Here is a 14,578-nt window from a genome sequence, read left to right as displayed (position 1 = left end):
TTGAAAACGAATCTGTATCATTCGCTTTATCTCTAGTGTACACCGAGCGAGCTGGCTCAGTGGTTAGCACACTGGACTCGCATTCGGGGAGACGACGGTTCAAACCCGCGTTCGGCCATCCGGATTTAGGTCTTCCGTGATTCCACTAAAACGCTTCAGGCTAATGTCCTAGAAAGGGCACGGCCATCTTCCTTTCCCATCCGTCACTAATCCGATGGGTCCGATGACCTCCCTGTTTCGTCCCCTAACCCAAATCAGCCAACCATCCAATCTTGTGCAGAACGCGTTTTTTAGAAGTAGGTACTTAAAAGTAAAAGGTTATTGCTGCATCGTTATTTCATCTCTGTTAATCGGAAACTGTGCACACTACACGCAATATACACACATTATTTCACACTGTCAGACCACACACACAGCTCACATCAGCAGCATAGTGAGAATATTTGAATTCCATTTTGTGCAGCGAATTGCTAATTTTTAGCCTAAAAGCTTGAGGAAATTTCCCCCCGTAATGAGTGATATGTTGAGCTCTGAAAGAGAGTGAGGTGTTGCTATTAAATATTGCAGGTCTTTGAGAGTGGTGTTTTTCATACAATGTAAAAAAGAAAAGGCGGAACAGATAAATAAAAGAAAACGGATGAAAATGGTACGTGAAATAGATATTTATTATTATTATTATTCGATTTCGAGCATCTGTGGACCTCGTGAAGTAATATCCTCATTATTTTGTCTTCCTTCCGATTTCCGGTCTTTTCACTATTTCTTCGTTCTTTCACTGTGTCTTTTTCTTCTTTAATCTATTCACTTAGTGATATGCTTTTTAACGTTTCTCTGGAAACCTCCAAAATTCTTAATCTTGTTTCAAAACGACGCCCGTTAAGACTCTCTGCTTTCGTAACGTTGATTTCTGTTAAGTCGTTTTTCACTGTCCTGACACAACTGAACTGCGTTTCGGGATTGTCCAAATGATCGAATATTTTTTAGGCACTCGAAACTACTGAACCTAAAACCAAATTCTCCTCTTCATGAGAGCATCTGGTAGTTTCTCTATTTGAGTGTAATTATCTTCATTCGTTATTGTCATCAACATACTCCCACGTTCCCTCGGACAACGTATTTTCCCTAATACCTTCCTTACCTTCTCCAACTTTTCAATTTCTTCTTGTTTGTTGATGACTAAACAGTCCGCTGCATAAAGGCACTCCGATCTTATGACAGTGCTTTGGTGCTGGATTTTTGCTTTTGCTGAGTTTTTGATTGCAAATACCGTTCGTTAACTCAAAACCAATTCCATTTCCTGGGCTCTATTGTTGATCGATGAATAGCCAATAAAAATATACCGTTTTATTTTATTACAGCTTCTCCTAAGAAGCCGTTAGCGTGAAATCAGTGTTAGGAAGGAAATTTAGAGCTTAACTTCCCGCTCACATTTGAAGAAGATAATGAAGTGAGTAGATAGTGTCTTTTTACGAGGAACCATTTACCTTATGTGGCTCAGGTATACCACAGATAGCCTTCATTTCGATCGCGAGACAAGGATTAAAATGACCAGCCTTCCAAACGTGCGTCCATGGTTTAGCTAGAGTACAAGTTCTCTCGATTTAATGAATAGAAAATTAACAGACAGCGCATTTCGAAGTACAGTTTTTCATTCAGGACTGAGCCCGAGTAATGCTAATGGATATCCTGAGTCCTTCTACACATCAGATTGCAGTTTACATTCATTATTAACTTTTGAGAAAATGTGCGTATTATTGAACAACTTACACCTTACCAAACCAATCGCACAGTAAGCCTGACAAAATCTAGCTATGTTGTGAGAAGTAAATTAACTAATAGGATACTGAAAAAGATGGCTATTGCTATTTTCACAGCTAAATAACTGACGACTGGCGAATTGCAGGGAATATAAATGGCAGACTGAAAGAGACTGACGACAATTTGTATGTGATCGTTAATTGGAATCACATAAAGAAACTGGAAGAAAATTGTTACAGAAAAAGAGGAACTTGTAAACTTCATAATCTCTCCCGGCATGTTTTTCTGTCTGCATGTGAATGCTGATCACAGATACTGCAGTACGGATTTTGATGCAATGCTCTCAACTGATAGGTGAAGTCCAAAAATGGTTCAAATGGCTCTGAGCACTGTGGGACTTAACATCTGTGGTCATCAGTCCCCTAGAACTTAGAACTACTTAAACCTAACTAACCTAAGGACATCACACACATCCATGCCCGAGGCAGGATTCGAATCTGCGACCGTAGCGGTCACGCGGTTCCAGACTGAAGCGCGTAGAACCGCACGGCCACACCGGCCGGCGATAGGTGAAGTGACAGGCAGTATATGGACGAGTATACGACAATACATTCAGACCAAGCGAAACACCCATGTCACAGTAAAGGGAGTCCGAATAGTGGCCTCAAAACACGGACGTATTCTCTCATGCAAATCGCCATTCACGTGCCCAATGCCATCATGCCTTTCATGATCCCAAGGATACTTTGCCGTACGATGCAATGCGGCAATGGTTCTTGCACGCCCTCGAGAATTAGTAACTTCCGTTGGCGAGATCTCGGGTAGTCTTGCCGGCAAGGACCTGTGTGTCGGGAGGGAATGCCCTCAGGAATAGGCAGATTACGTGGTCCACGCCATGCGTTTGTGCCTCCATAACAAAGCGCAGTTCCACTCTCAAGTCAACTCTTTCTCAACCGCAGAGTAGCACTGCTTGTCGGTGTCATTATCAGTGGTAGCCAGGCCAGAGACACATGTGATCTTAAGCCTGACCACATATCACTTGCAACATGTCGGGTTTCTTCTCTGGATGACGTTCGCTCGGCCACTTCTGCCAGCACAGTATGTAGTCTCTACTACGGGGAAATTGAGAAACTGCTCTACAGTTGCGGGAATGTTCCACGGCTTACTATCAAAAGCAGCGACACACCACCAGTAGAGATGACTATAGCTGATCAACAGGAGTACTTACTATTCAGTGGGGCATGGTTGTTCCCTAGTATGAATGTTCCAAACACTGTCCACCTCTAAATTCAGCACAATTACTGCCCGCAGAGTCAAACCAGAGGGTGCCCAGCCAGACCTCGGCCATATTATCGCCTATGTCCGTGACAGATGATACAACCCCTCATCATGCACTTACTATCACCTGGTAGAGAAGTAGTAGAAATGAGAACAGTGAGAAACAGCAGGATTGGTGGTCACGAAGGAGATGAAGTTAAGCAATTCTGCTACCTAGGCAGTAAAACAACCAAGTGTGGACGAAGCAAAAGCAGGCTAGCACTGGCAAAAAGGGCATTCCTGTCCTGGATATCAAATATCGGTCTTAATTTCAGGAAGAGATTTCTGAGAATGTTCGTCTGGACTGCAACATTGTATGGTAGTGGAACATTGACTGTGGGAAAACCGAAACAGAAGAGAATCGAAGCATTTGAGATGTGGTGCTGCAGACGCATGTTGAAAATTAGGGCCGGCCGAAGTGGCCGAGCGGTTCTAGGCGTTACAGTCTGGAGCCACGCGGCCGTTACGGTCGCAGGTTCGAATCCTGCCTCGGGCTTGGATGTGTGTGGTGTCCTTAGGTTAGTTAGGTTTAAATAGTTCTAAGTTCTAGGGGACTGATGACCTCAGAAGTTAAGTCCCATAGTGCTCAGAGCCATTTTTTTGAAAATTAGGTGGACTGATAAGGTAAGGTACGAGGAGATTCTGCGCAGAATCGGAGGGGAAAGAAATATGTGGAAAACACCGTTAAGGAGAAGGGAAAGGTTGATAGGACATTTTTCAAGACAAGAGGCAATGACTTCCATGGTGGTAGAGGGCGCTGTAGAGGCCAAAAGCTGGAGAGGAAGACAGAGATTGGAATACATGCAGCAAATAATTGAGGACGTAGGTTCAAAGTGCTATTCTAAGATGAGGAGGTTAGCGCAGGAGAGGAATTCGTGGCGGGCCGCATCAAACCAGTCAGAAGACTGATGACAAAAGAAAAAAAAAAAAAGAAAAGAAAGAAATCAACCGGTGCCAATGAACTCAGTCCTTAAGGCATTTTATATCCGGCAGTGAAGATAGACTGCTTCACGAGGAAGGTTTTTTCATACAATTTATAATTATAGTATTATAATCGGCGTTTGGAGTGACGTGAAAATACTGGGGGCTACGAAGTGGTAAGCGACAGAGGAGATGATATTTGGCGGGAACAGCTGTAAAGCAAACATCGGCCGCAGTTCCAGAGATCACGGTAGCTTGAAGAGAAATCTGTATTTTATACATATCTTCTATCAATAAAAATTATGAATTATAGGTCCTACCGCGTTTTTTATTTGTGTATGAATGCTAATATCAAGAAAAACTGCAGGGATTTTGTTGCGGTTTTGAGTAATAGACTTATTCATGAAGATGGTTAGCGTATACAATTTACTAGCTAAGGGCCCGCAGCTTCTCTCGCGTAGACTGTATATCACGCACAGATTTCTTTTTGTTTTTCATTAATAGAATTTGTATGTTGTTACCCCCATTGCTCATGTGTAAATCATATTATTGAAATGCGTGGAATCTGTTCTTTTGGGCATTTCCTGAAGAACAGACACGGAAGGAGAGGGAAAGAACTAATAAAATCAGCTGTATCGGAACTTTATGCGGAGTCGGGGGCGACGAGTGACAGTGTGTGCCAGACCGGTACTCGAACCCGGCATCTCCTGCTTACTAGGCAGTTGCTAAACTTCCTTTAACCACTGTGCCATCCGGAGTAGTGGTTATCGCAAATGCAGCGACTACCTCGACACGCTCTCCGGCTCACGCACGTTCCCACCCAGCGTTGGCTATCTACAACCCCAGTCCATGTTCTTCTTGCTCGCTAATTTTAGATCCCCGCCGGAGGTCGACCGATTTTAGCAACAGATTCACCTCCGGTACTGAATTCTCTCATCTCATCCAGATACTACTGCACATGGGACTGCAGTAGCTTTTTTTGATTTAGTTCACAAATTGCAACCCCTGCTAGACATTTCACGCTAATTAAGGCCATACAAACAAGGCCTTCTCCGAATGTACTTCTGACCAAAAAAGCAATTCTACGTTTACAATGAATGATTTTCATACAACTTTTCATCCCTTGTTTCACTCCTTATGGGTTGAATTTCCAAAACTACTGAAAGAATAATTTTTTTTAACATCTAACCCAATATTCAAACATCAACAATACTCAGTAGTTCTACAATAATGATTCATCTCCACCCACCATTCACCGCCTTAGGTGTCGAATTTCTAACAATGCTGAAACACGTATTTTAAATACCAGTTTTCATATATGCAGCTCTTAGTAGTACTTTGATAGTGATTTACTTTTCAAGAAAATCTAACCCTCTGTTTCACCTCCTTAGGTTTTGAACTTTGAAAAACTCTGAAAGACGTCTTTTCTTATTTCCGACCGAGAAACCAAATACCACTTTTCGTAGTTCAAGCTGCATTAATAGTGACATATTTTCAAAAGACATTTCATCACCTACTTCAACCCCTCAGAGGTGGAATTTCGGAAAATACCTTCTGAAAGGAGGCCTGCATTGTAAAACCAAAAACACCCTCTCTAAATTTCCAGTTTCAATCTACAGCGGTTTGCACTGGCAGATGATGGGTCAGTCAGGACATTTCGCTTTATGTATAGAGATTACCGCTACGACAGACAAGTCGTTCGGCCGTGGATATTTCGTGATGCCGGTACAGAACGTAATTTCAAGTGAAGAAGTCTTTTCTAGTTATATTTGTCTGAAATGTAGTATTCTGCGGAGGTAAAACGTGGACGATACGAAGTACAAGCAAGAACAGAACAGTTAACTTGCGGAGTATGGTGGTACAGAAAAATGCTGAACATTATATGGATAGATTGGCTAATTGTTGAACAGGTTTGGATACAACATGGACAGAACATAATTTTTTGGTATTCCTTGACTAAAAGGAATTTTCAGTTTATAGGTCACGTAGTGATTCACAGTGAATGATGAGTTCGGTAGTGGAAGGGCGGGGACTAAAAATTGTAGAGGCAGACTTACGCTTAATTAGGTAAGCCCTTTCATGTGGATGTAGGCTGCTGTATTTTTGCGAAGAGATGAAGAAGCTGGAAAGGTTAGACTAGTGTGTAGAGGTGCATCACAACAGTCATAGAACTGAAGATCAGAACTACGACATCAATTTGAGATCAAATGTAACAGCTACCTAACGACATTTGCTTTATGCAGTAGTGAATGAGCTAAAAAATGAGGTTCTGTAAGACTATTGACGGATTTTATCGTTTACTTCTCCATTCAAAAGAGAAATTTCTGAGCCATAGTTTATGTCTTCGCTTTGAAAAGGTGAAGCAGTTTTATTGTGAAATAGGTTACAGACTTGGTAACGCTGCACTGTACAGAATGTTGCTTATTTAAACACCATAAATACTCAGTTTCCATCTTCACATACATGTATCTGTACCCAAACAAAAACATCACAAACAAGCACCAGGTAACATAATTTTCCTTGTATTCATCCCGCACTTGGTTGAAACTTGTTTATCGTATGTTTGAAAAATAAAAGGTCCAAAACTGTCTTACTTTATGATAAACAATACTTTCACTACCAAGTGAAGTGGGACACATATGTCCAAAAATCCAAACCAGCTCCATGTTTTCTTGTGAACCTAGGATTGCCAGACTTAATTTCTAATTCTAAAATTATTTTATCAACATGGTCATTACGGATAAAGTACAAAAATCTTTACAAAAATCAATTTATTCTCCTGACAATGAAAAACATTAAATATTGCACAAAAGTTACCAACATAACGTTTCAGGATGACTTGGACACATCACCCACGAGTGTTTTCTACATTCTATGACGTTTTCTGGGACATGTAAATCCCTCTACGTACAAATTACGTACACAGTGAGATGAATTACTGAGGAGTGAAGTAATGTTCCAAAACCATTGTATATGTTGCATAAGAAAACACATTTTTCTACTTCAGACATTCTTGTACTGGAGAAGATGGAGATTTGATCTGATTCTCGCGAAACAGTCTCACTCCAAACACCCGTCGCCACATTTAATCGTTCAGAGATACCTATACATCCATCGCACCCTCCGTAGTATCTTTTTTTCCAAATTCCGGAAGTTCTAAGCTACTTACTAACGCTAGAGAGATACGAGACATCGACAACCTAACGCTCAAAACTGCGTAATATTTTAATGTGGCACATTGAAACTTCTTTACTAAAATATTTTACTTAAACTGCTGCGTGAAAGTGAATGCAAGTGAATCTACTTTCCCTTTACTTATTCTTATCATGTCAACACTGACCCACAATACTCTAGCGCAACGCAATCAGACTGCTCAAAAACAGATAAGCTGACTTCAAATATTTAATTCAAAAGAATGTCTCTGACTAAAAATAAATCTTAACAATAGCCTATACATTTCATAAAGCACTTACCTCACAAAAATCTTCATTACGCGAACTACTGCAATACAGCGAGCGTCAATACTGGCAGCTAAATAAAATCTCTAACTATGAAAGCCACTAACTAGAAATAGTCATGTGGTTAGCAAAGGAAAGATTTGGTTGCAACGGAAATAATGTATTTTTTACCTTAATAATGTGACATCCAGTTCAGACATGAACATAAATCGTCATTGACATCTAGTACAAAGGTATATAATCATGAATAATATTCAATCTCCTGGTCGAACATGCACGGATCGTTAGCCTACGCTAACGCTTCAGACCTCTACCCTCCATCAATGCTAACTTCTCACATCTAACATCCATCACTGCTGGCCATTCACCTCCACATGCCCAAGAGTACTTCCATAACTGCTGGCGACTAATTTCCAACCGCCCAACACTACCCGCGATTGACTTCCAACAACGAGTCCAACCAGTCACAGAGTCTCTTACAAAGGAAGCGCAGTCAGAGACCCAATGCAAAGCACTACACAGTGCTGCCAACACAGAAGCAGCCCATTTACAATATGTATCCCATCAACCACGTAAGGATTAACAAATATCTACAGTACGAAAACTCTAATGCAAGATATAAAACATGGCTAACATGTATGTTGTTCATACCGGTCCAGTAACATTAATGTGAGGACCCCCTGTGTTCGACGTCAACCTGCAATAACCACTAGTACTGGAAGGTACGAGGTTGAGTCAAATGAAAACATTAAAAATTATTAATTGTGCAGAAGTGGTAAAAAGCTGTATCACTTTCCAACACAATCTCCCCCACGCTCAACGCAAGTCTTCCAGCGCTTACAAAGTGCATAAATTCCTTTAGAAAAAAATTCTTTTGGTTGTCCGCGCAATCACTCATGCACCACGTGACGTACCTTTTCATTCGAACGGAACTTCTTTCCTTCCATAGCAGCTTTGAGTGGTCCAGACATATGGAAATCACTTAGGGGCAAGGTTTGGTGAGTATGGTGGATGAGGAAGACACTCAAAATGTACGACTGTGATTGTTGCAACTGTTGTACGGTCAGTGTGGGGCCTTGCATTGTCATGTTGCAAAAGGACACCTGCTGCCAGCAATCCACGTCGCTTTGATTTGATTGCAGGCCGCAGATTATTGTTTAGGAGATCTGTGTATTATGACTGGTGACAGTGGTCCCTCTAGGCATGTAATGCTCCATAATGACGCCTTTTTAGTCCCAAAAGAGAGCCAGCATAACCTTCCCTGCTGATGGTTCTGTTCGAAACTTCTTTGGTTTTGGTGATGAGGAATGGCGCCATTCCTTGCTCGCTCTCTTCGTCTCTGGTTGGAAGAAGTGAACCCAGGTTGCAAGGAAGCCATCATCTTATCGTTCAAAGCGCCGAAGAAGTTCTTCACAACCATCAACACGTCGTTCTCTCATTTCAGAAGTCAGCTGCTATGGCACTCATCTTGCAGACACTTTGTGAAACTGGAGCACATTATGCACAATGTGGTGTGCTGACCCATGACTGCTAGCCTGAGTTGCCAAGCGGTTCTAGGCGCTTCAGTCTGGGGCCGAGCGACCGCTACGGTCGCAGGTTCGAATCCTGCCTCAGGCATGTATGTGTATGATGTCCTTAGGTTAGTTTGGTTTAAGTTTTTCCAAGTTCTAGGGGACTGATGAGCTCAGAAGTTAAGTCCCATAGTGCTCAGAGCCACTTGAACCTTTTTTTTTACCCATGATTAATCTGTAAACATGCAGCAATGTCATTCAGTGTCACTCGGCGGTTTTCCTTCACTATGGCTTCAACTGTTGCAATGCTCTGTGGAGGCACAACTCGTTGGGCCTGACCTGGACGAGGAGCATCTTCCACTGAAGTCACACCATTTGCGAACTTCGTACTCCATTGGTAGACTTGCTGCTGTGACAAACATGCATTACCGTACTGAACCTTCATTCGTCGATGAATTTCAATAGGTTTCACACCTCCACTACGCACAAACCGAATAACAGAACGCTGTTCTGCCCTGGGGCATGTCGCAAGTGGGGCGCCCATCTTTATACTGACACTGCGACGGTATGTGCGCATCTGCACTATGCTGCCACCTACAGGCCATTCTGCATGCTGTTTGTAGCACGCTCACCAACTTACAGGATAACGGCGCGAAGTTTCGGCTTGCTATTACAAATTTAAGGTTTTTATATGACTCACGCTCGTATATTAACCATGTCAGGTGAACACGAAAAACTGTGCAGGCGTGGTTGTAATGCGGAAACGGAGCCATTTATATGACGTCCGAAAGGGCACGGTCGTTGGGTTTCGGACCAAAAGTCTAAGTTTATAACCTGTTCGCGTGCCGACGAGATTGAAGTATACCATGCATGGCAAAACGGCTTTGTCCAAATCTGGTGCCGAGGCAACTGTGGTACACCACAGGGCATGGATAATAGGGGTGAACGACGCCTGCGGAGTTGTGTACAGGCGAAGAGACGTGCAACTGTTGAGGAACTGACCGCCCAGATGAACCAAGGGACTATCAAGAGTGTATCCTGAAAGACTATGTAGCGAACGTTGCTACTTTTTGGCGACCGCGCCAGGCGCCTGGTTCATGCACCCTAGCAGACTGCTGTTCACGGGCGTGGAATCTCCATGCCATTACCACAACTGGACGCCCAATGGGCGGCGACAAGTGGTCTTTTCAGGTGACAGATGGCAGTTGGCGTGTACGTCTGAAGGAAAATACCGTGCAACACTCAGCTCCAACTGTGGGAATGATCCAGGCCGGAGGAGACAACACTATGGGCAGGGGAATGTTTTCTTGGCAATCTCTGGGTGATTTTGTCGTTCTGGAAGGCACAATCGGTCAACAGATGTATGCATCCATCCGCGGGGACCATGTAGACCTCTACGTTTCTCTTCCCTCGACACGATGGCAACCACTAGCAGGACAATCCAACGTGCGTCGTTCAAAGAGCTCCAGCATGAGTTTACCATACTCCTCTGGCAACCGAATTCCTCAGATTTAGACCTACTCGAGGATTTGTGGGACCACCTGGATCGGGCTTTTCGCGCTATGGACCTTCAACCTAAAAACCTAGCGCTGCTGGCCACATCACGGTCGGTACCTTCCTGAACACTGCTGACTCTCTTCCTGCTCTTCTCGCAATGGTCCGCGCTCCAAAATGGTTATTCATGCTTTTTACAGGTGGCAAAATTACTGCTACTAGACAGTGTACAAAAAATTAAAATTTAAAAATGTGCAGCCACAGCTAAAACATAAAATCAATGCAGTAGAAGCCAAATCAATAATGCGACCAAAGATACAAAAAAACTAACTCGTAAAGCTAAAACTTTGAGTCGGCATTGAATTTTCACTCTGAAAGCAGAGTGTGCGACAATCTAAAACTTCTTGTTAGATTAAAAGTGTGGACCGGAGCGGAAGGGAAACCCCGTGAGTTGCCACTTGCCGTACAAGTGCCCCACAGACAAAGCTATCCAGCTACGACTCACTTCCGCCCCAGCAATTCCACTTCCACCAACACATCGCTCCTATCTCCCCAACTTACGGGACTAGCACTCGTAAAAGAAAAGATTTAACGAAGACATAGCCTACCCATTGTCTGTAGGATTGTTTGCAGAACAAATCTTCTGTGAAGTGTGAGCTGATCTGAAACTTCCTACAATATTAAAACTGCGAGGCATGTGCCGGTGTGGAGGGGGTGTAAGGGGAAAGGCTTGTCGTGAACACAGGCTGCGTATAGCAATGGTTTTGTATTCTAATCTCGGTTCAGTAAACAGTTTTAATCTGTTAGGAAGTTTCAGAATTTTTGATGCTTCGCTATGATGATTTAATTTGTGTAGGGATATTTCTCCAGGTGGAATTTATAACCGAAACGTATTATTTACATCGTGACACCAATCAAAATCAGTTACGTTTAGCATCATAAAATACGTAATTCTTTAAGTAACAAAATACACAGTGGCCTCGCGCCTCCGAGATGACATAGTCTACAACAGTGGAGAAATTAAAGTCAATAATGACACTTCATGGAGCAAGCTCTAGGTCCATTTCCACTGAATCCATCTGCTCCTCGACTATTGTACATATATCATTCCTGTTCGTGGTTTATCGATCTTTCCTTTAACTGTGTCTCCCTCATTCTATTGCTATGTCGTTTCTATTTCATGCATTCTTGCCCATTTTTTTCATTTATACAGAATATAATAAGCTCTTTCGTCATAATATGGTTTTTTATTTAATCTGAGAAGGTATATCCTCTTCCCTGTCATTAAAAAACTCATTTCAGCGACTGTATTCTTCACTTGTCTTTCTTAGTATTCGCTTCTACTTATTAGAGTAGCAGTACTCACGCTTAGTAAAATTTTGATTTTGTGTCTTTACTTGTCTGATCACCCAATGGTATGTGTATTGTGCCGTATAACATTTGAAAATTATTTATTTTATTAATTACGTTGTTTTCATGTCCATAGTTAAGTACCCGATTTGTCTAGAAGAATGGCTCAGTACAATGCATCTAAAACGTGCCTAATACTTTCCAAACATAAACAAGTCCGTACTCAACCAATAACCAAGAGAAATCAAACAAAAACATTGGGGACCAATCATCACCGCAAAACACAATGCAAAATATGTGGGGATAACCATCGACAAATGTATGTTATGGACCCAACACACAAAAGACACCACAGTTAAAGAAAAAATAAGGCTCAACATATTTCGTCTACCAAGATGCCGAACAAACAACAGTAAAGCCAAAACAAGGCTAAACATACTTCGTCTACCAAGAGGCCGAACAAATAGCGCAAACATAGAAACGATGGTGTACACCTACAAAACTTTCGTTCGCCCCGTCCTAGAGTACGCTACATCAGTACTGACATCGAGCAAAACAATCAGGGAAAACCTAATGACGACAGAGAAGAGAATATTAAAAATTACAGCGAAGATAAATCCCAGGATCAAAAAGGACATTGGCTAAAAAAGCGCAAAGTAAAACGACTAAAGAAAAGATGGCTGAAATTAACATTCAAAGCTGGCACTAACCGAAATCAGTGTGAAATGGCGACAACCGAAATTCTGTAAAGACAGTATACAGTTCTAAGATATTCAAAAACGAACTATCCCTGTCAGCCTATAATCATCAAACCATGTAGGCTACTGATACACCAACCATAACAAATTTTACAGTCATCAATATGCATGAGGAAAAGACGAAACACCTGCTAGAAACACTTGCCAAACGAAGAATATGAAGGGGATGACGATATCTAAAACCGCCGACAAGCACCAATCTTAAGAACACCATTAGACACTAGATGAAGAAGACAAATACACAAGATGCAATCTAGAGAATATTCATCTGAGGTTTTAGGGAGGTTTCCCTCTACACTTCGACAGATGTCGGGATCATTACCACCCTTCCACATGAAAGAAAGTGATTAGAAAAGACTGTATACAAAAAGGAAATATGAAAATTCTAACCCCTGACCATAACAAAAAGTTCCTCGACAACATAAGTAGAAATAAGATACAAAAAAAAAAGAAGGCTACTATCACATCTAGCAACTGAAAATGTGAGAACTACGAGGGTAATCCCAAAAATAAGGTCTCCTGTTTTTTTTATAAGTATATTGACCTGTTTATTTCTACAATGGTTTACATCAGTTTACAGTTTGAACATTTATCTATTTTTCGACATAATCACCATTTCTGTTGATACATTTTTGTAGACGCTGTGGCAGTTCTTGTATGCCCATGTCATACCAGCTCGCCGCCATGCTGTTCAGAAAGTTATGAACCTCTTTTTTCATCTCGTTGTCGGAGCTGAATCGCTTTCCTGTCAAATGTTGTTTTAACCTAGGGAACAGGTGATAGTCACTGGGCGCCAAGTCAGAACTATCGGGTGGGTGGGTGATTATGTTCCACTGAAACTGTTGCAGGAGAGCAACGGTTTGCTTAGCGATGTGTGGTCGAGCGTTGTCTTGTAGAATGTGTACGCCCTTGCTCAACATTCCACTTCTCCGGATCTGAACTGCCCGTTTGAGTTTTTTCAGAGTCTCACGGTACCTACCAGCGTTAACTGTGGTCCCAGTGGGCACAAAGTCGACCAAAAATACCCCTTTCCGATCCCAGAAAACGGTTGTCATGACTTTACCGGTAGATTGTGTTTGTTTGAATCTCCGCGGCTTTGGTGAAGAAGGATGCCGCCAGTGGCGTGATTGTTGCTTGGTCTCAGGTGTAAAGTGGATGCCCAGGTTTCGTCACCCGTGACAATTGAGTCCAGAAAGTGGTCCAGTTCGGCTGCAAGGCAGTGAAGAAATTCGCAAGAAGCGTTAACTCGTTGCCGCATGTGGTCCTCAGCCAGCATGCGTGGCACCCATTTTGCGCACAACTTTCGGTAGTTCAATGTTTCCGTTACAATTGTGTAAGCGGTGCTTCGGTAAACCTCAGGAACCAACGTGCAGAGATCATCCAGGGTGACCCACCGATCTTCACGCACTCTTTGCTAAACCTTCAACACTGCCTCCTTAGAAATTGACGGTCTCCCGCTCCTTTGTTCGTCGTGAATTTCTGTCCGACCAGTTGCAAACTCTCTACACCAATTACAGTAGATAGTCGACTATCCGAAGTAATTGGGGGACATGGGTTTTCGGAAAACTGGTTTGTTCGGATAATCGAACTGTACATGTTTATTTGCCAAAAAGAAGTACTGTGCAGTAAATTTAATCATAAAAGCAGGCATCTCTTTTAATATTACAAAGTAACATACAAAGGCAACTTCAGTAATTGTCGACTTCCCCACCTTGTACTCGTTGGATAAAGTGGTTGCAGATTCGCCTTCTTCTAGCCTTTTAATAATCTTGTACTTGTCCCTCATAGAAAGGACAAAATGTTTAAGCTGGGTTCCCACGGGGCGTGAGCACGAATGTGTGCCACGCTTTCGTGCTTGATTTCGTGCCATGACAGGAGTGAAACCATCAGTAGTGGGGCGTGGAAAGTTCACACAGAGTGGAGTGTCAACGAAAGCGTGGTTCAGTTGATCGCGCGAAGCCGGCCATGAACGAGCTCCTTATCGAGAGTTGTGCTGTGGTGAGTTCGGTTT

The sequence above is a fragment of the Schistocerca americana genome, chromosome 3, assembly GCF_021461395.2.
Source record: "Schistocerca americana isolate TAMUIC-IGC-003095 chromosome 3, iqSchAmer2.1, whole genome shotgun sequence".
Classification (NCBI taxonomy): Eukaryota; Metazoa; Arthropoda; class Insecta; order Orthoptera; family Acrididae; genus Schistocerca; species Schistocerca americana.
Note: the sequence above shows the minus strand (reverse complement) of the source record.